The sequence below is a fragment of the Oncorhynchus gorbuscha genome, linkage group LG24, assembly GCF_021184085.1.
Source record: "Oncorhynchus gorbuscha isolate QuinsamMale2020 ecotype Even-year linkage group LG24, OgorEven_v1.0, whole genome shotgun sequence".
Lineage (NCBI taxonomy): Eukaryota > Metazoa > Chordata > Actinopteri > Salmoniformes > Salmonidae > Oncorhynchus > Oncorhynchus gorbuscha.
The window spans coordinates 50,546,955-50,566,987 of NC_060196.1; the positions used below are offsets into that span (position 1 = coordinate 50,546,955).

At 44.6% G+C, this 20,033-nt stretch overlaps 1 pseudogene; it reads right to left on the bottom strand.

Moving 5' to 3' along the window:
- Positions 1 to 20,033, bottom strand: part of LOC124012265 — a 102,875-nt pseudogene that overhangs the window by 27,156 nt on the left and 55,686 nt on the right.

A 20,033-nucleotide genomic window follows, 5' to 3' on the forward strand; every position in this document is an offset into this window, starting at 1 on the left:
CTAAACTGGAATTCCAACAAAGAGAATCCTGGTATGTAGATTCTAAACTGGAATTCCAACAAAGAGAATCCTGGTATGTAGATTCTAAACTGGAATTCCAACAAAGAGAATCCTGGTATGTAGATTCTAAACTGGAATTCCAACAAAGAGAATCCTGGTATGTAGATTCTAAACTGGAATTCCAACAAAGAGAATCCTGGTATGTAGATTCTAAACTGGAATTCCAACAAAGAGAATCCTAGTATGTAGATTCTAAACTGGAATTCCAACAAATAGAATCCTGGTATGTAGATTCTAAACTGGAATTCCAACAAAGAGAATCCTGGTATGTTGATTCTAAACTGGAATTCCAACAAAGAGAATCCTGGCCTGTAGATTCTAAACTGGAGTTCCAACAGAGAGAAACCAGGCCTGTAGATTCTAAACTGGAGTTCCAACAGAGAGAATCCTGGTATGTAGATTCTAAACTGGAGTTCCAACAGAGAGAATCCAGGCCTGTAGATTCTAAACTGGAGTTCCAACAGAGAGAATCCTGGCCTGTAGATTCTAAACTGGAGTTCCAACAGAGAGAATCCTTGTTATGCTGGTGAATGAGGACCCAAAAGCGACTTAACGAAAACAGAGTCTTTATTCCAGTATATGACAAAGGTAATAATCCTGGAAAAATCAAGAAGAAAACAAAACAGGAAAAAACTTAAATCCACTCGTAGTAACGAGGACAGACTGGAGACTCGACCATTGACTGCAGGTTGCTTCGGGAAGGCACCGACCGTAGCAGACTAAGACACCTGCTCACACGCAGCATCTGAAGGAGACAAAACACGACAGGGCGAGACAAGGACACAGCACAGCGAACATCATACAAGGATCCGACAAGGACAGAAGCGGAAAACAAGGGGAGAAATAGGGACTGTAATCAGAGGGCAAAATAGGGGACAGCTGTGAAAAGAGTAAATGAGTGAGTTAGGAGAATGAGGAACAGCTGGGAGCAGGAACGGAACGATAGAGAGAAGAGAGAGAGGAAGGGGGAGAGAGAGGGATAGAAAAAGGGAACGAACCTAATAAGACCAGCAGGGGGAAACGAACAGAAGGGAAAGCACAAGGACAAGACAATATATGACAAAACATGACAGTACCCCCCCACTCACCGAGCGCCTCCTGGCGCACTCGAGGAGGAATCCTGGCGGCAACGGAGGAAATCATCAATCAGCGAACGGTCCAGCACGTCCCGAGATGGAACCCAACTCCTCTCCTCAGGACCGTAACACTCCCAATCCACTAAGTACTGGTGACCACGTCCCCGAGAACGCATGTCCATGATCCTACGTACCTTGTAAATAGGTGCGCCCTCGACAAGGACGGGGGGGAGGGAAGACGAACGGGGCGCGAAGAAAGGGCTTGACACAGGAGACATGGAAGACAGGATGGACGCGACGAAGATGTCGCGGAAGAAGCAGTCGCACAGCGACAGGATTGACGACCTGGGAGACACGGAACGGACCAATGAACCGCGGAGTCAACTTACGAGAAGCTGTCGTAAGGGGAAGGTTACGAGTGGAAAGCCACACTCTCTGGCCGCGACAATACCTAGGACTCTTAATCCTACGTTTATTGGCGGCTCTCACAGTCTGCGCCCTGTAACGGCAAAGTGCAGACCTCACCCTCCTCCAGGTGCGCTCACAACGTTGGACAAACGCCTGAGCGGAGGGAACGCTGGACTCGGCGAGCTGGGACGAGAACAGAGGAGGCTGGTAACCCAGACTACTCTGAAACGGAGATAGCCCGGTAGCAGACGAAGGAAGCGAGTTGTGAGCGTATTCTGCCCAGGGGAGCTGTTCTGCCCAAGACGCAGGGTTTCTAAAAGAAAGGCTGCGTAATATGCGACCAATCGTCTGATTGGCCCTTTCTGCTTGACCGTTAGACTGGGGATGAAAACCGGAAGAGAGACTGACGGAAGCACCAATCAAACGACAGAACTCCCTCCAAAACTGTGACGTGAATTGCGGACCTCTGTCTGAAACGGCGTCTAACGGGAGGCCATGAATTCTGAACACATTCTCAATGATGATTTGTGCCGTCTCCTTAGCGGAAGGAAGCTTAGCGAGGGGAATGAAATGTGTCGCCTTAGAGAACCTATCGACAACCGTAAGAATCACAGTCTTCCCCGCAGACGAAGGCAGACCGGTAATGAAGTCTAAGGCGATGTGAGACCATGGTCGAGAAGGAATGGGAAGCGGTCTGAGACGACCGGCAGGAGGAGAGTTACCTGACTTAGTCTGCGCGCAGTCCGAACAAGCAGCCACGAAACGGCACGTGTCACGCTCCTGAGTAGGCCACCAAAACCGCTGGAGAATAGAAGCAAGTGTACCTCGAACGCCGGGATGGCCAGCTAACTTGGCAGAGTGAGCCCACTGAAGAACAGCCAGACGAGTAGAAACAGGAACGAAAAGAAGGTTACTAGGACAAGCGCGCGGCGACGCAGTGTGAGTGAGTGCTTGCTTAACCTGTCTCTCAATTCCCGAGACAGTCAACCCGACAACACGCCCATAAGGAAGAATCCCCTCGGGATCGGTAGAAGCCACAGAAGAACTAAAGAGACGGGATAAGGCATCAGGCTTGGTGTTCTTATTACGCGGGCGATAAGAAATCACAAACTCGAAACGAGCGAAAAACAACGCCCAATGAGCTTGACGTGCATTAAGTCGTTTGGCAGAACGGATGTACTCAAGGTTCTTATGGTCAGTCCAAACGACAAAAGGAACGGTCGCCCCCTCCAACCACTGTCGCCATTCGCCTAGGGCTAAGCGGATGGCGAGCAGTTCGCGGTTACCCACATCATAGTTGCGTTCCGATGGCGACAGGCGATGAGAAAAATAAGCGCAAGGATGGACCTTATCGTTCAGACTGGAAGCGCTGGGATAGAATGGCTCCCACGCCCACCTCTGAAGCGTCAACCTCGACAATGAATTGTTTAGTGATGTCAGGAGTAACGAGGATAGGAGCGGACGTAAAACGCTTCTTGAGGAGATCAAAAGCTCCCTGGGCGGAACCGGACCACTTAAAGCACGTCTTGACAGAAGTAAGAGCTGTGAGAGGGGCAGCAACTTGACCGAAATTACGAATGAAACGCCGATAGAAATTAGCGAAACCTAGAAAGCGCTGCAACTCGACACGTGACCTTGGAACGGGCCAATCACTGACAGCCTGGACCTTAGCGGGATCCATCTGAATGCCTTCAGCGGAAATAACAGAACCGAGAAATGTGACAGAGGAGACATGAAAGGCGCACTTCTCAGCCTTCACGTAGAGACAATTCTCTAAAAGGCGTTGGAGTACACGTCGAACGTGCTGAACATGAATCTCGAGTGACGGTGAAAAAAATCAGGATATCGTCAAGGTAGACAAAAACAAAGATGTTCAGCATGTCTCTCAGTACATCATTAACTAATGCCTGAAAAACAGCTGGAGCATTAGCGAGACCAAATGGCAGAAACCGGTACTCAAAATGCCCTAACGGAGTGTTAAACGCCATTTTCCACTCGTCCCCCTCTCTGATGCGCACGAGATGGTAAGCATTACGAAGGTCCAACTTAGTAAAGAACCTGGCTCCCTGCAGAATCTCGAAGGCTGACGACATAAGGGGAAGCGGATAACGATTCTTAACCGTTATGTCATTCAGCCCTCGATAATCCACGCAGGGGCGCAGAGTACCGTCCTTCTTCTTAACAAAAAAATACCCCGCTCCGGCAGGAGAGGAAGAAGACACTACGGTGCCGGCGTCAAGAGAAACAGACAAATAATCCTCGAGAGCCTTACGTTCGGGAGCCGACAGAGAGTATAGTCTACCCCGAGGGGGAGTGGTCCCCGGAAGGAGATCAATACTACAATCATACGACCGGTGAGGAGGAAGGGAGTTGGCTCTGGACCGACTGAAGACCGTGCGCAGATCATGATATTCCTCCGGCACTCCTGTCAAATCACCAGGTTCCTCCTGAGAAGAGGGGACAGAAGAAACAGGAGGGATAGCAGACATTAAACACTTCACATGACAAGAAACGTTCCAGGATAGGATAGAATTACTAGACCAATTAATAGAAGGATTATGACATACTAGCCAGGGATGACCCAAAACAACAGGTGTAAAAGGTGAACGAAAAATCAAAAAGGAAATGGTCTCACTGTGGTTACCAGATACTGTGAGGGTTAAAGGTAGTGTCTCATATCTGATACTGGGGAGAAGACTACCATCTAAGGCGAACATGGGCGTGGGCTTCCCTAACTGTCTGAGAGGAATGTCATGTTTCCGAGCCCATGCTTCGTCCATAAAACAACCCTCAGCCCCAGAGTCTATCAAGGCACTGCATGAAGCAGCCGAACCGGTCCAGCGTAGATGGACCGACATGGTAGTACAGGATCTTGATGGAGAGACCTGAGTAGTAGCGCTCACCAGTAGCCCTCCGCTTACTGATGAGCTCTGGCTTTTACTGGACATGAATTGACAAAATGTCCAGCAGAACCGCAATAGAGGCAAAGGCGGTTGGTGATCCTCCGTTCCCTCTCCTTAGTCGAGATGCGAATACCTCCCAGCTGCATGGGCTCAGTCTCTGAGCCGGAGGGAGGAGATGGTTGCGATGCGGAGAGGGGGAACACCGTTAACGCGAGCTCTCTTCCACGAGCTCGGTGACGAAGATCTACCCGTCGTTCTATGCGGATGGCGAGTGCAATCAAAGAGGCCACACTGGAAGGAACCTCCCGGGAGAGAATCTCATCCTTAACCTCAGCGTGGAGTCCCTCCAGAAAACGAGCGAGCAGCGCCGGCTCGTTCCAGTCACTAGAGGCAGCAAGAGTGCGAAACTCTATAGAGTAATCCGTTATGGATCGATCACCTTGACATAGGGAAGCCAAGGCCCTAGAAGCCTCCCTACCAAAAACTGAACGATCAAAAACCCGTATCATCTCCTCTTTAAAGTTCAGATAATTGTTAGAACACTCAGCCCTTGCCTCCCAGATAGCTGTGCCCCACTCTCGAGCCCGACCAGTAAGGAGTGAAATGACGTAAGCAATCCGAGCTCTCTCTCTTGAGTATGTGTTGGGTTGGAGAGAGAACACAATATCACACTGGGTGAGAAAGGAACGGCACTCAGTGGGCTGTCCAGAATAACATGGTGGGTTATTAACCCTAGGTTCCGGAGACTCGGAAGACCAGGAAGTAGCTGGTGGCACGAGACGAAGACTCTGAAACTATCCTGAGAGGTCGGAAACCTGAGCGGCCAGGGTCTCAACGGCATGACGAGCAGCAGACAATTCCTGCTCGTGTCTGCCGAGCATAGCTCCCTGGATCTCGACGGCAGTGTTACGAGAATCCGTAGTCGCTGGATCCATTCTTGGTCGGATCCTTCTGTTATGCTGGTGAATGAGGACCCAAAAGCGACTTAACGAAAACAGAGTCTTTATTCCAGTATATGACAAAGGTAATAATCCTGGAAAAATCAAGAAGAAAACAAAACAGGAAAAAACTTAAATCCACTCGTAGTAACGAGGACAGACTGGAGACTCGACCATTGACTGCAGGTTGCTTCGGGAAGGCACCGACCGTAGCAGACTAAGACACCTGCTCACACGCAGCATCTGAAGGAGACAAAACACGACAGGGCGAGACAAGGACACAGCACAGCGAACATCATACAAGGATCCGACAAGGACAGAAGCGGAAAACAAGGGGAGAAATAGGGACTCTAATCAGAGGGCAAAATAGGGGACAGCTGTGAAAAGAGTAAATGAGTGAGTTAGGAGAATGAGGAACAGCTGGGAGCAGGAACGGAACGATAGAGAGAAGAGAGAGAGGAAGGGGGAGAGAGAGGGATAGAAAAAGGGAACGAACCTAATAAGACCAGCAGGGGGAAACGAACAGAAGGGAAAGCACAAGGACAAGACAATATATGACAAAACATGACAATCCTGGTATGTAGATTCTAAACTGGAATTCCAACAGAGAGAATCCTGGCCTGTAGATTCTAAACTGGAGTTCCAACAGAGAGAATCCTGGCCTGTAGATTCTAAACTGGAGTTCCAACAGAGAGAATCCTGGTATGTAGATTCTAAACTGGAGTTCCAACAGAGAGAATCCAGGCCTGTAGATTCTAAACTGGAGTTCCAACAGAGAGAATCCTGGCCTGTAGATTCTAAACTGGAGTTCCAACAGAGATAATCCTGGTATGTAGATTCTAAACTGAAATTCCAACAGAGAGAATCCTGGCCTGTAGATTCTAAACTGGAGTTCCAACAGAGAGAATCCTGGCCTGTAGATTCTAAACTGGAGTTCCAACAGAGAGAATCCAGGCCTGTAGATTCTAAACTGGAATTCCAACAAAGAGAATCCTGGTATGTAGATTCTAAACTGGAATTCCAACAAAGAGAATCCTGGTATGTAGATTCTAAACTGGAATTCCAACAAAGAGAATCCTGGTATGTAGATTCTAAACTGGAATTCCAACAAAGAGAATCCTGGTATGTAGATTCTAAACTGGAATTCCAACATAGAGAATCCTGGTATGTAGATTCTAAACTGGAATTCCAACAAAGAGAATCCTGGTATGTAGATTCTAAACTGGAATTCCAACAAAGAGAATCCTGGTATGTAGATTCTAAACTGGAATTCCAACAAAGAGAATCCTGGCCTGTAGATTCTAAACTGGAGTACCAACAGAGAGAATCCTGGCCTGTAGATTCTAAACTGGAGTACCAACAGAGAGAATCCTGGCCTGTAGATTCTAAACTGGAATTCCAACAGAGTTAATCCTGGCCTGTAGATTCTAAACTGGAGTTCCAACAGAGAGAATCCTGGCCTGTAGATTCTAAACTGGAATTCCAACAGAGTTAATCCTGGCCTGTAGATTCTAAACTGGAGTTCCAACAGAGTTAATCCTGGCCTGTAGTTTCTAAACTGGAGTTCCAACAGAGAGAATCCTGGCCTGTAGATTCTAAACTGGAATTCCAACAGAGTTAATCCTGGCCTGTAGATTCTAAACTGGAGTTCCAACAGAGTTAATCCTGGCCTGTAGTTTCTAAACTGGAGTTCCAACAGAGAGAATCCTGGTATGTAGATTCTAAACTGGAGTTCCAACAGAGAGAATCCTGGCCTGTATATTCTAAACTGGAATTCCAACAGAGTTAATCCTGGCCTGTAGATTCTAAACTGGAGTTCCAACAGAGTTAATCCTGGCCTGTAGTTTCTAAACTGGAGTTCCAACAGAGTTAATCCTGGCCTGTAGTTTCTAAACTGGAGTTCCAACAGAGAGCATCCTGGCCTGTAGATTCTAAACTGGAGTTCCAACAGAGAGAATCCTGGCCTGTAGATTCTAAACTGAAGTTCCAACAGAGAGAATCCTGGTATGTAGATTCTAAACTGGAGTTCCAACAGAGAGAATCCAGGCCTGTAGATTCTAAACTGGAGTTCCAACAGAGAGAATCCTGGCCTGTAGATTCTAAACTGGAGTTCCAACAGAGATAATCCTGGTATGTAGATTCTAAACTGAAATTCCAACAGAGAGAATCCTGGCCTGTAGATTCTAAACTGGAGTTCCAACAGAGAGAATCCTGGCCTGTAGATTCTAAACTGGAGTTCCAACAGAGAGAATCCAGGCCTGTAGATTCTAAACTGGAATTCCAACAAAGAGAATCCTGGTATGTAGATTCTAAACTGGAATTCCAACAAAGAGAATCCTGGTATGTAGATTCTAAACTGGAATTCCAACAAAGAGAATCCTGGTATGTAGATTCTAAACTGGAATTCCAACAAAGAGAATCCTGGTATGTAGATTCTAAACTGGAATTCCAACAAAGAGAATCCTGGTATGTAGATTCTAAACTGGAATTCCAACAGAGAGAATCCTGGTATGTAGATTCTAAACTGGAATTCCAACAAAGAGAATCCTGGTATGTAGATTCTAAACTGGAATTCCAACAAAGAGAATCCTGGCCTGTAGATTCTAAACTGGAGTACCAACAGAGAGAATCCTGGCCTGTAGATTCTAAACTGGAATTCCAACAGAGTTAATCCTGGCCTGTAGATTCTAAACTGGAATTCCAACAGAGTTAATCCTGGCCTGTAGATTCTAAACTGGAGTTCCAACAGAGTTAATCCTGGCCTGTAGTTTCTAAAACTGGAGTTCCAACAGAGAGAATCCTGGCCTGTAGATTCTAAACTGGAATTCCAACAGAGAGAATCCTGGCCTGTATATTCTAAACTGGAATTCCAACAGAGTTAATCCTGGCCTGTAGATTCTAAACTGGAGTTCCAACAGAGTTAATCCTGGCCTGTAGTTTCTAAACTGGAGTTCCAACAGAGTTAATCCTGGCCTGTAGTTTCTAAACTGGAGTTCCAACAGAGAGAATCCTGGCCTGTAGATTCTAAACTGGAGTTCCAACAGAGAGAATCCTGGCCTGTAGATTCTAAACTGGAGTTCCAACAGAGAGAATCCTGGTATGTAGATTCTAAACTGGAGTTCCAACAGAGAGAATCCAGGCCTGTAGATTCTAAACTGGAGTTCCAACAGAGAGAATCCTGGCCTGTAGATTCTAAACTGGAGTTCCAACAGAGATAATCCTGGTATGTAGATTCTAAACTGAAATTCCAACAGAGAGAATCCTGGCCTGTAGATTCTAAACTGGAGTTCCAACAGAGAGAATCCTGGCCTGTAGATTCTAAACTGGAGTTCCAACAGAGAGAATCCAGGCCTGTAGATTCTAAACTGGAATTCCAACAAAGAGAATCCTGGTATGTAGATTCTAAACTGGAATTCCAACAAAGAGAATCCTGGTATGTAGATTCTAAACTGGAATTCCAACAAAGAGAATCCTGGTATGTAGATTCTAAACTGGAATTCCAACAAAGAGAATCCTGGTATGTAGATTCTAAACTGGAATTCCAACAAAGAGAATCCTGGTATGTAGATTCTAAACTGGAATTCCAACAAAGAGAATCCTGGTATGTAGATTCTAAACTGGAATTCCAACAAAGAGAATCCTGGTATGTAGATTCTAAACTGGAATTCCAACAAAGAGAATCCTGGCCTGTAGATTCTAAACTGGAGTACCAACAGAGAGAATCCTGGCCTGTAGATTCTAAACTGGAATTCCAACAGAGTTAATCCTGGCCTGTAGATTCTAAACTGGAATTCCAACAGAGAGAATCCTGGCCTGTAGATTCTAAACTGGAGTACCAACAGAGAGAATCCTGGCCTGTAGATTCTAAACTGGAATTCCAACAGAGTTAATCCTGGCCTGTAGATTCTAAACTGGAGTTCCAACAGAGAGAATCCTGGCCTGTAGATTCTAAACTGGAATTCCAACAGAGTTAATCCTGGCCTGTAGATTCTAAACTGGAGTTCCAACAGAGAGAATCCTGGCCTGTAGATTCTAAACTGGAATTCCAACAGAGTTAATCCTGGCCTGTAGATTCTAAACTGGAGTTCCAACAGAGTTAATCCTGGCCTGTAGTTTCTAAACTGGAGTTCCAACAGAGAGAATCCTGGCCTGTAGATTCTAAACTGGAATTCCAACAGAGTTAATCCTGGCCTGTAGATTCTAAACTGGAGTTCCAACAGAGTTAATCCTGGCCTGTAGTTTCTAAACTGGAGTTCCAACAGAGTTAATCCTGGCCTGTAGTTTCTAAACTGGAGTTCCAACAGAGTTAATCCTGGCCTGTAGTTTCTAAACTGGAGTTCCAACAGAGAGAATCCTGGCCTGTAGATTCTAAACTGGAATTCCAACAGAGTTAATCCTGGCCTGTAGATTCTAAACTGGAGTTCCAACAGAGTTAATCCTGGCCTGTAGTTTCTAAACTGGAGTTCCAACAGAGAGAATCCTGGTATGTAGATTCTAAACTGGAGTTCCAACAGAGAGAATCCTGGCCTGTAGATTCTAAACTGGAATTCCAACAGAGTTAATCCTGGCCTGTAGATTCTAAACTGGAGTTCCAACAGAGAGAATCCTGGCCTGTAGATTCTAAACTGGAATTCCAACAAAGAGAATCCTGGTATGTAGATTCTAAACTGGAATTCCAACAAAGAGAATCCTGGCCTGTAGATTCTAAACTGGAATTCCAACAGAGTTAATCCTGGCCTGTAGATTCTAAACTGGAGTTCCAACAGAGAGAATCCTGGCCTGTAGATTCTAAACTGGAGTTCCAACAGAGAGAATCCTGGCCTGTAGATTCTAAACTGGAATTCCAACAGAGTTAATCCTGGCCTGTAGTTTCTAAACTGGAGTTCCAACAGAGAGAATCCTGGTATGTAGATTCTAAACTGGAGTTCCAACAGAGAGAATCCTGGCCTGTAGATTCTAAACTGGAATTCCAACAGAGTTAATCCTGGCCTGTAGATTCTAAACTGGAGTTCCAACAGAGAGAATCCTGGCCTGTAGATTCTAAACTGGAATTCCAACAAAGAGAATCCTGGTATGTAGATTCTAAACTGGAATTCCAACAAAGAGAATCCTGGCCTGTAGATTCTAAACTGGAGTTCCAACAGAGAGAATCCTGGCCTGTAGATTCTAAACTGGAATTCCAACAGAGTTAATCCTGGCCTGTAGATTCTAAACTGGAGTTCCAACAGAGTTAATCCTGGCCTGTAGTTTCTAAACTGGAGTTCCAACAGAGAGAATCCTGGTATGTAGATTCTAAACTGGAGTTCCAACAGAGAGAATCCTGGCCTGTAGATTCTAAACTGGAATTCCAACAGAGTTAATCCTGGCCTGTAGATTCTAAACTGGAGTTCCAACAGAGTTAATCCTGGCCTGTAGTTTCTAAACTGGAGTTCCAACAGAGTTAATCCTGGCCTGTAGTTTCTAAACTGGAGTTCCAACAGAGAGAATCCTGGCCTGTGTATTCTAAACTGGAATTCCAACAGAGTTAATCCTGGCCTGTAGATTCTAAACTGGAGTTCCAACAGAGTTAATCCTGGCCTGTAGTTTCTAAACTGGAGTTCCAACAGAGAGAATCCTGGTATGTAGATTCTAAACTGGAGTTCCAACAGAGAGAATCCTGGCCTGTAGATTCTAAACTGGAATTCCAACAGAGAGAATCCTGGCCTGTAGATTCTAAACTGGAATTCCAACAAAGAGAATCCTGGTATGTAGATTCTAAACTGGAATTCCAACAAAGAGAATCCTGGTATGTAGATTCTAAACTGGAATTCCAACAAAGAGAATCCAGGCCTGTAGATTCTAAACTAGAGTTCCAACAGAGAGAATCCTGCTATGTAGATTCTAAACTGGAATTCCAACAGAGAGAATCCTGGTATGTCTTCCTCCTGTGTTTCCATTCACTCTCTGTCTCCGACAAACATCTCTCACCAAATCTACTGTGCATCCCAAATGACACCCTATCCCCTATTTAGTGCACTACATTTGACCAGGGCCCACAGGACCATTAGGGATGCATCCTACAGTACAACTAATGGAAAACAGAAAATTGGCAGATAAGTCATTATGAAGAACTTCATAAATGTGATCTGACTAGTACATCAGGTACATCACCTGTCACTTTCCCCCTACCTACAGTTGAAAGTCGGAAGTTTACATACACTTAGGTTGGAGTCATTAAAACTATTTTTTTCAACCACTCCACAAAGGTCGTTAACAAACTATAGTTTTGGCAAGTCGGTTAGGACATCGCTGCATCTCTGCCTCTGCTTGACATCATGGGAAAGTCACATGAAGCCAAGACCTCAGAAAAATAATTGTAGACCTCCACAAGTCTGGTTCATCCTTGGGAGCAATTTCCAAATGCCTGAAGGTACCACTTTCATCTGTACAAACAATAGTACGCGAGTATAAACACCATGGGACCACGCAGCTGTCATACTGCTGAGGAAGGAGACTCGTTCTGTCTCCTAGAGATGAGCGAACTTTGGTGCGAAAAGTGCAAATCAATCCCAGAACAACAGCAAAGGACCTTCTGAAGATGCTGGAGGAAACAGGTACAAAAGTATCTACGGTTTGCAACTGCACATGGAGACAAAGATCGTACTTTTGGAGAAATGTCCTCTGGTCTGATGAAACAAAAATAGAACTGTTTGGCCATAATGACCATCTTTATATTCGGAGGAAAAAGGGGTATGCTTGCAAGCCGAAGAACCCCATCCCAACCATTAAGCACGGGGGTGCAGCATCATGTTGTGGGGGTGCATTGCTGTAGGAGGGACTCGTGCACTTCACAAAATAGATGGCTTCATGAGGATGGAAAATTATGTGGATATATTGAAGCAAAACCTTAAGACATCAGTCAGGAAGTTAAAGCTTGGTCGCAAATGGGTCTTCCAAATGGACAACGACCCCAAGCATACTTCCAAAGATGAGGCAAAATGGCCAACAAAGTCAAGGTATTGGAGTGGCCATCACAAAGCCCTGATCTCAATCCTATAGAACATTTGTGGACAGAACTGAAAAAGTGTGTGCGAGCAAGGAGGCCTAGAAACCTGACTCAGTTACACCAGATCTGTCAGGAGGAATGGGACAAAATTCACACAACTTATTGTTGGAAGCTTGTGGAAGGCTACCCGAAATGTTTGACCCAAGTTAAACAATTTAAAGGCAATGCTACCAAATACTGATTGAGTGTATGTAAACTTCTGACCCACTGGGAATGTGATGAAAGGAGTAAAAGCTGAAATAAATAACTCTCTCTACTATTATTCTGACATTTCACATTATGAAAATAAAGTGGTGATCCTAACTGACCCAAGACAGGAAATTTTTACTAGGATTAAATGTCAGGAATTGTGAAAAAATGAGTTGAATTGTATTTGGTTAAGGCATTTGTAAACTTCCGACTTCAACTGTACATGTACAAATGACCTGGACTAACCTGTACCCCTGCACATTGACTCGGTACCGGTACCCCCCTGTATATAGCCTCTGTATTGATATTTTATTGTGTTACTTTAAAAAAATATATATACTTTTGTTTATTTAGTAAATATATATATTTTTTAAACTACTGTTGGTTAAGGGCTTGTAAGTAGGCATTTCACGTTAAGGTCCACACCTGTTGTATTCGGTGCATGTGACAAATAACATTTGATTTGGTTTGATTTGATATAGGGAATAGGGTGCCATTTCACACACAGAAACCTTTTTCTATGGTCCCAACTAGATGCATTCTCAGTCTCTATACATCTCCCTGTCAACATCCCAGTCTATCAGCTCACAACCTGAACCTACACGTTTTCACAACCACAATATTTGCCACATTCCAACTTCTGCATTCTGACCTTTTTGTCTCTGTGGAGAGAGAGAGCGGTGTCTTTTGATGGCGTTGATTGGCAAGATGAAGGTAAACCTCTAGGGTAGTCTTAGGTAAGCAAAGGCTGGCCAGCTAAGGTGTGCCCACATCTACACACTTAAGCACACTCACTGGGACAGAAGACAAACATACATTCCTGTGGTACCCCTCAAAGGGGAGGAGATTCCTCAAACCGCAAAAATAATTCACTCAAAAAAGAATTCAGTTTAAATAACTGTCATGATATACTTCACATATGAGCTATAGACTTGGTGCATCTACACATTGAACATATCACTGAATAATAAATACACTTGCAGTATGTGAGCTTTGAGTGTATCTGTTGAGTGTACAATGATACATACACATATTAATATGTCACAGGTAAAAAAAAGTTCAAAAACTATGTTAGAGTTCACTGTATATCTGCAGCCTCCTTGGCCTCTCTGTGGTTTACTGTATATCTGCAGCCTCCTTGGCCTCCGCTGTCTCTCTGTGGTTTACTGTATATCTGCAGCCTCCTTGGCCTCTGCTGTCTCTCTGTGGTTCACTGTATATCTGCAGCCTCCTTGGCCTCCGCTGTCTCTCTGTGGTTTACTGTATATCTGCAGCCTCCTTGGCCTCCGCTGTCTCTCTGTGGTTTACTGTATATCTGCAGCCTCCTTGGCCTCCGCTGTCTCTCTGTGGTTTACTGTATATCTGCAGCCTCCTTGGCCTCCGCTGTCTCTCTGTGGTTTACTGTATATCTGCAGCCTCCTTGGCCTCCGCTGTCTCTCTGTGGTTTACTGTATATCTGCAGCCTCCTTGGCCTCCGCTGTCTCTCTGTGGTTTACTGTATATCTGCAGCCTCCTTGGCCTCTGCTGTCTCTCTGTGGTTTACTGTATATCTGCAGCCTCCTTGGCCTCTGCTGCCTCTGTGGTTTACTGTATATCTGCAGCCTCCTTGGCCTCTCTGTGGTTTACCGTATATCTGCAGCCTCCTTGGCCTCTGCTGCTTCTGTGGTTTACTGTATATCTGCAGTCTCCCTGGCCTCCGCTGTCTTTCTGTGGTTTACTGTATATCTGCAGCCTCCTTGGCCTCTCTGTGGTTTACTGTATATCTGCAGCCTCCTTGGCCTCCGCTGTCTCTCTGTGGTTTACTGTATATCTGCAGCCTCTTGGCCTCCTTGTGGTTTACTGTATATCTGCAGCCTCCTTGGCCTCTGCTGCCTCTGTGGTTTACTGTATATCTGCAGCCTCCATGGCCACCCTGTGGTTTACTGTATATCTGCAGCCTCCCTGGCCTCCTTGTGGTTTACTGTATATCTGCAGTCTCCCTGGCCTCTCTGTGGTTTACTGTATATCTGCAGCCTCCCTGGCCTCTGCTGTCTTTCTGTGGTTTACTGTATATCTGCAGCCTCCTTGGCCTCTCTGTGGTTTACTGTATATCTGCAGCCTCCTTGGCCTCTCTGTGGTTTACTGTATAACTTCAGCCTCCTTGGCCTCCCTCTGGTTTACTGTATATCTGCAGCCTCCCTGGCCTCCACTGCCTCTCTGTGGTTTACTGTATATCTGTAGCCTCCTTGGCCTCCCTGTGGTTTACTGTATATCTGTAGCCTCCTTGGCCTCCCTGTGGTTTACTATATATCTGCAGCCTCCCTGGCCTCCCTGTGGTTTACTGTATATCAAATTGATCCCGGCTGAAGATGAACATGTTTTTATTGTCTGTTTTCTATTTTAGGTTTGTATTTATTTTAGTTTTCATGCTATCTTGGTCATTCAGTGGAGTGAGTCTTTTGATGGGGTCATCTCTTCTCTCCTCTACCCTCCTCGTCTCTTCCCTCCTTGTCTTCATAAACCAACACTGTGGCCTTCCAGCACGATGGATTTCTCCCTTCCTTCCTCCCTCTGTCCGTCTCTGTGGTGGTTGTGGTGCGCTCCTCTGTCTCCAGACAGAAAGGCCAGAATGGGAGAGAGAGGAGTTCCACAGCAGTCTGCAGTCTCCCTGGCCCCCGCTGCCTCTCTGTGGTTTACTGTATATCTGCAGCCTCCCTGGCCCCGGCTGCCTCTCTGTGGTTTGAACCCCAGTCAACAGTCTCACTCCTCCCTTTCTCTCCATCCCTCATTCCCATTCTTCATCCATATTTTGCTTCCTCCCTCCACAGTCCACTCCAGTCCAGTCGGTTCAATGCCACAGACACATAACCCATAACCTCATTCCCTCCTCCCTGTCCTTCCCCCCTCCCTTCAAAAATGTATCCAGCTTAGCTCCTCTCAATCCAGTCCATTCATGTTGAAGTTTTAACCAGACAGTGAAAGGAGACCTGGAGGAAAAGTTGAAATGAAGAGCTCTTCTTACCTCAGTATTCCACAGTTTGACAGTCCAGTATAAAGAGCTCTTCTTAACTTAGTGCTCCACAGTTTGACAGTCCAGTATAAAGAGCTCTTCTTACCTTAGTGCTCCACAGTTTGACAGTCCAGTATAAAGAGCTCTTCTTACCTTAGTGCTCCACAGTTTGACAGTCCAGTATAAAGAGCTCTTCTTACCTTAGTGCTCCACAGTTTGACAGTCCAGTATAAAGAGCTCTTCTTACCTTAGTGCTCCACAGTTTGACAGTCCAGTATAAAGAGCTCTTCTTACCTTAGTGCTCCACAGTTTGACAGTCCAGTATAAAGAGCTCTTCTTACCTTAGTGCTCCACAGTTTGACAGTCCAGTATAAAGAGCTCTTCTTACTTACCTTAGTGCTCCACAGTTTGCTCCACAGTTTGACAGTCCAGTATAAAGAGCTCTTCTTAACTTAGTGCTCCACAGTTTGACAGTCCAGTATAAAGAGCTCTTCTTAACTTAGTGCTCCACAGTTTGACAGTCCAGTATAAAGAGCTCTTCTTAACTTAGTGCTCCACAGTTTGACAGTCCAGTATAAAGAGCTCTTCTTACCTTAGTGCTCCACAGTTTGACAGTCCAGTATAAAGAGCTCTTCTTACCTTAGTGCTCCACAGTTTGACAGTCTAGTCAAACGACGAGGTGACGAAGAGGTGGGAGAAGTCTACAGGGCCAACGGCGTTGTGATAGCTGAGGCCCGTCACAGGCCCATAGTGGCCCTCGAACATTTCACAGATCCCCGCCTTGCTGCAAAGGAGCATGGGAGAGAGAGAGAGCATGTCAGAGAGAACAGAGGACACATTTTGGGGGGCAGGAGCTTGTAGCTGGTATTATTACGGTTATGAGATACACTGTATAAAAACATTAAACTTAAAGTGTGTGTGTGTGTGTGTGTTTCCTCTAACCTGCCGTGTCTGGATGCGGTGTACACGGTTCCCTCCTCACTCCCCACCACATAATTATTGACGTCTCCAGTGGGGAACGCCATGCCTGTCACAGCCACCGCTTAAGACTTGTTGTACACCAGCAACATGCTCTCCTACAACACACATACACGCATCCACGCACGCACGCACACACACACACACACACACATACAGGGTTAAATGGTTCAACCTCATGTTCACGAAAAACACAATTGTCGTACAGTAGTCTGTACATGGCTGCTATCATCATGTACTTTCGGAAGTGTTAAGATTGTTTGTGCTAACCTAGTTACAATGAGTCTAACATACATCACATAGACATACAGTTACATAGCACACATTGTGTTTGATAGGGTTTTGTCATGGAATTAGTTACACCGTTTGAGAGGGTTTTGTCATGGAATTAGTTTACATATTTTGTATGAGTCAGTTATAGTACCATTCTCTTTAATGACAATATGCAATATGTCATACACAGTGTAACTGGCAATTAACCTGTAAGTCTATGTCGTAGTTTCTTTGTTTTAATTGTGTATGTGTTCGCTATGCGGGGGAAATGATAAGACAAGTGGAACTACGTGGCTAATAACTGTTGTAACGGGGACAGTATTGTAGTGTAACGGATGTGAAACGGCTAGCTTAGTTAGCGGTGTGCGCTAGATAGCGTTTCAATTGGTTATGTCACTTGCTCTGAGACCTTGAAGTAGTAGTTCCCCTTGCTCTGCTCTGTGGAGCAAGTAACGATGCTTCGAGGGTGACTGTTGTGATGTGTGCAGAAGGTCCCTGATGGGTATGGGCGATTTAAAATTATACTGTTACATTGATGCTGTTGAGGGGTGAAAAAGGAGGAAGGTCTGTTGTTGATGTGTGCAGAAGGTCCGTCTGCTCTGTTGAAGTAGTAGTTCCCCTTGCTCTGCAAGCCCGGGTATGGGCTGTTGTTGATGGGGAAGGTCCCTGGTTTAAAAAAATTATACTTACAGTAGCAACACACCTTTGGAGGGAAGGCAATCCCGCGCTGTGTTAGCTAAGTTTTCATGTCATCAGGTGTAGTTCGTAAAAGTTTAAGCGTGTACGTTATGATGATAACGTTATAATAATTAAGGATGAAGTGTGAATTCATGCCAGGAATAATAAGTGTGAAGTTTGATATCCTCCCTTCTGTAATAAGCAGCCAATGAGGTATTTTTCCTTTATTCATGTGTTTAATCTGATACTGTTATAGCTCCGGCTAAACTGTTTATGTATGTAAGCACTTCAGAGTTATACCAAGCTAATAAGTCACTCGTAAGATAAGGTTGTAAGAGTGTGCTTAACTGTATTTTTCATTTACTTTATAGTTCTCACGGAAGGTGATAATTCTGACTAAAACTACAGAATAAAGCCGCCAGTTAAAATCAAGGAACGGTTGTTCTCGTGGTTACTGAAAGGAGCTACATACAGTACCAGTCAAAAGTTTGGACACACCTACTCATTCAAGGGTTTTTCTTTATTTTTACTATTTTCTACATTGAAGTTGGTTGAGAGAATGCCAAGAGTGTGCAAAGCTGTCACCAAGGCAAAGGGTGGCTACTTTGAAAATCTAAAATATATTTGTTAAACACTTTTTTCATTACTACATGATTCCATATGTGTTATTTCATAGTTTTGATGTTATCACTATTATTCTACAATGTAGATAATAGCAAAACAATTAATTGAGTAGGTGTGTCCAAATTTTTGACTGGTACTGTATATGATAAGCTAATATCTTTGAGATTGCTGACTGTGGATCAGTGTGAAGAGATGGCCCTTATTAAAATTGACTGTGGATCGATTTGAAGAAATGGGCCTTAATTCTACAGATTGCTGACTGTGGATCAGTCTGAAGAGAAGGGACTTAATGCTACAGGTCAGGTAGGACTGACCCTGGAACAGCTCTTACCTGTGGCTGAGAGAGCATGCCAAGACTCCAGGAGCACATCCTGCCCTCTGTGGACACGGTGATCAGGTTGCTGGCGTTCTGGGTTCCCACCACGTTTACACAGTATACCGGGTGCTACAGTACAGACAGGAAGAACAGGGAGAACAGACACATGAAGAGAATGGTCATTTGTAAACACACTGGATGCTATCAGTATCATTTTATTTGCCAAATACATTTGCATGTATAGGAATTTGACTTGGTGAAATGGTGCTGCTATCATAAACAGAATACACAGACAACATACTGTGTGTATGTTATACATATAACACTAAGCTACATTATACCGCTGAAGTTCCAATTCAGTTATTTAATTCGGATCTACAAACTAGTGTATTCTTCTTAAATAGCTCTACACTTAATACTTATACTACTTTCAATGAGCTGTAGTGTATTCTTCCTAAATAGCTCTACACTTAATACTTATACTACTTTCAATAAGCTGTAGCATATTTCACATGTATTTTCCTCCACAAACTGTAATATCTTATGAAAGACATTAGCAGGTATGAAGTGAATCTGCACATCCATCTACAATATGTCTTCCTATAACCCTGAGACGACACAAAGCTCTTATTGAGTGATGAGATGCCAATGTGCAACAGACCCTTACTCCAACTTGGCACCGTCATCCGGCGCTGTGCAAATACAGCGGGTTGTGTGAAACCATTATGTAATTATTGCCCTCAAATTGATTTTTGTTTGGCGCCCACAAAGGCCTCTTTCAGAAGGCCTAGACATAGTCTCTCATTATTGGGGGCATGTATGGCATCCAGGGGCAGTGTGTGTGTGTGTGTGTGTGTGTGTGTGTGTGTGTGTGTGTGTGTGTGTGTGTGTGTGTGTGTGTGTGTGTGTGTGTGTGTGTGTGTGTGTGTGTGTGTGTGTGTGTGTGTGTGTGTGTGTGTGTGTGTGTGTGTGTGTGTGTGTGTGTGTGTGTGTGTGTGTGTGTGTGTGTGTGTGTGTGTGTGTGTGTGTGTGTGTGTGTGTGTGTGTGTGTGTGTGTGTGTGTGTGAAGCTACAATGATTCCCCACTACTCCCACCACCACCATTAAACTTTATTGCCTGCCTTGGGTGGTATTCACAATGTGTTGAGACTCAGAAGGTTTGTTGGGGATGAAGTATAGGATATAGTATATAAGATATAGAATAGGATATACAGTTGAAGTCGGAAGTTTACAACACTTAGGTTGGATTCATTAAAACTATTTTTTCAAACACTCCCCAAATTTCTTGTTAATAAACTATAGTTTGGGCATGACAAGTCATTTTTCCAACAATTGTTTACAGACAGATTATTTCACTTATAATTCACTTTATCACAATTCCAGTGGGTCAGAAGTTCACATACACTAAGTTGACTGGCCTTTAAACAGCTTGGAAAATTCCAGAAAATGATGTCATGGCTTTAGAAACTTCTGATAGGTTAATTGACATAATTTGAGTCAATTGGATGTGTACCTGTGGATGTATTTCAAGGCCTACCTTCAAACTCAGTGACTCT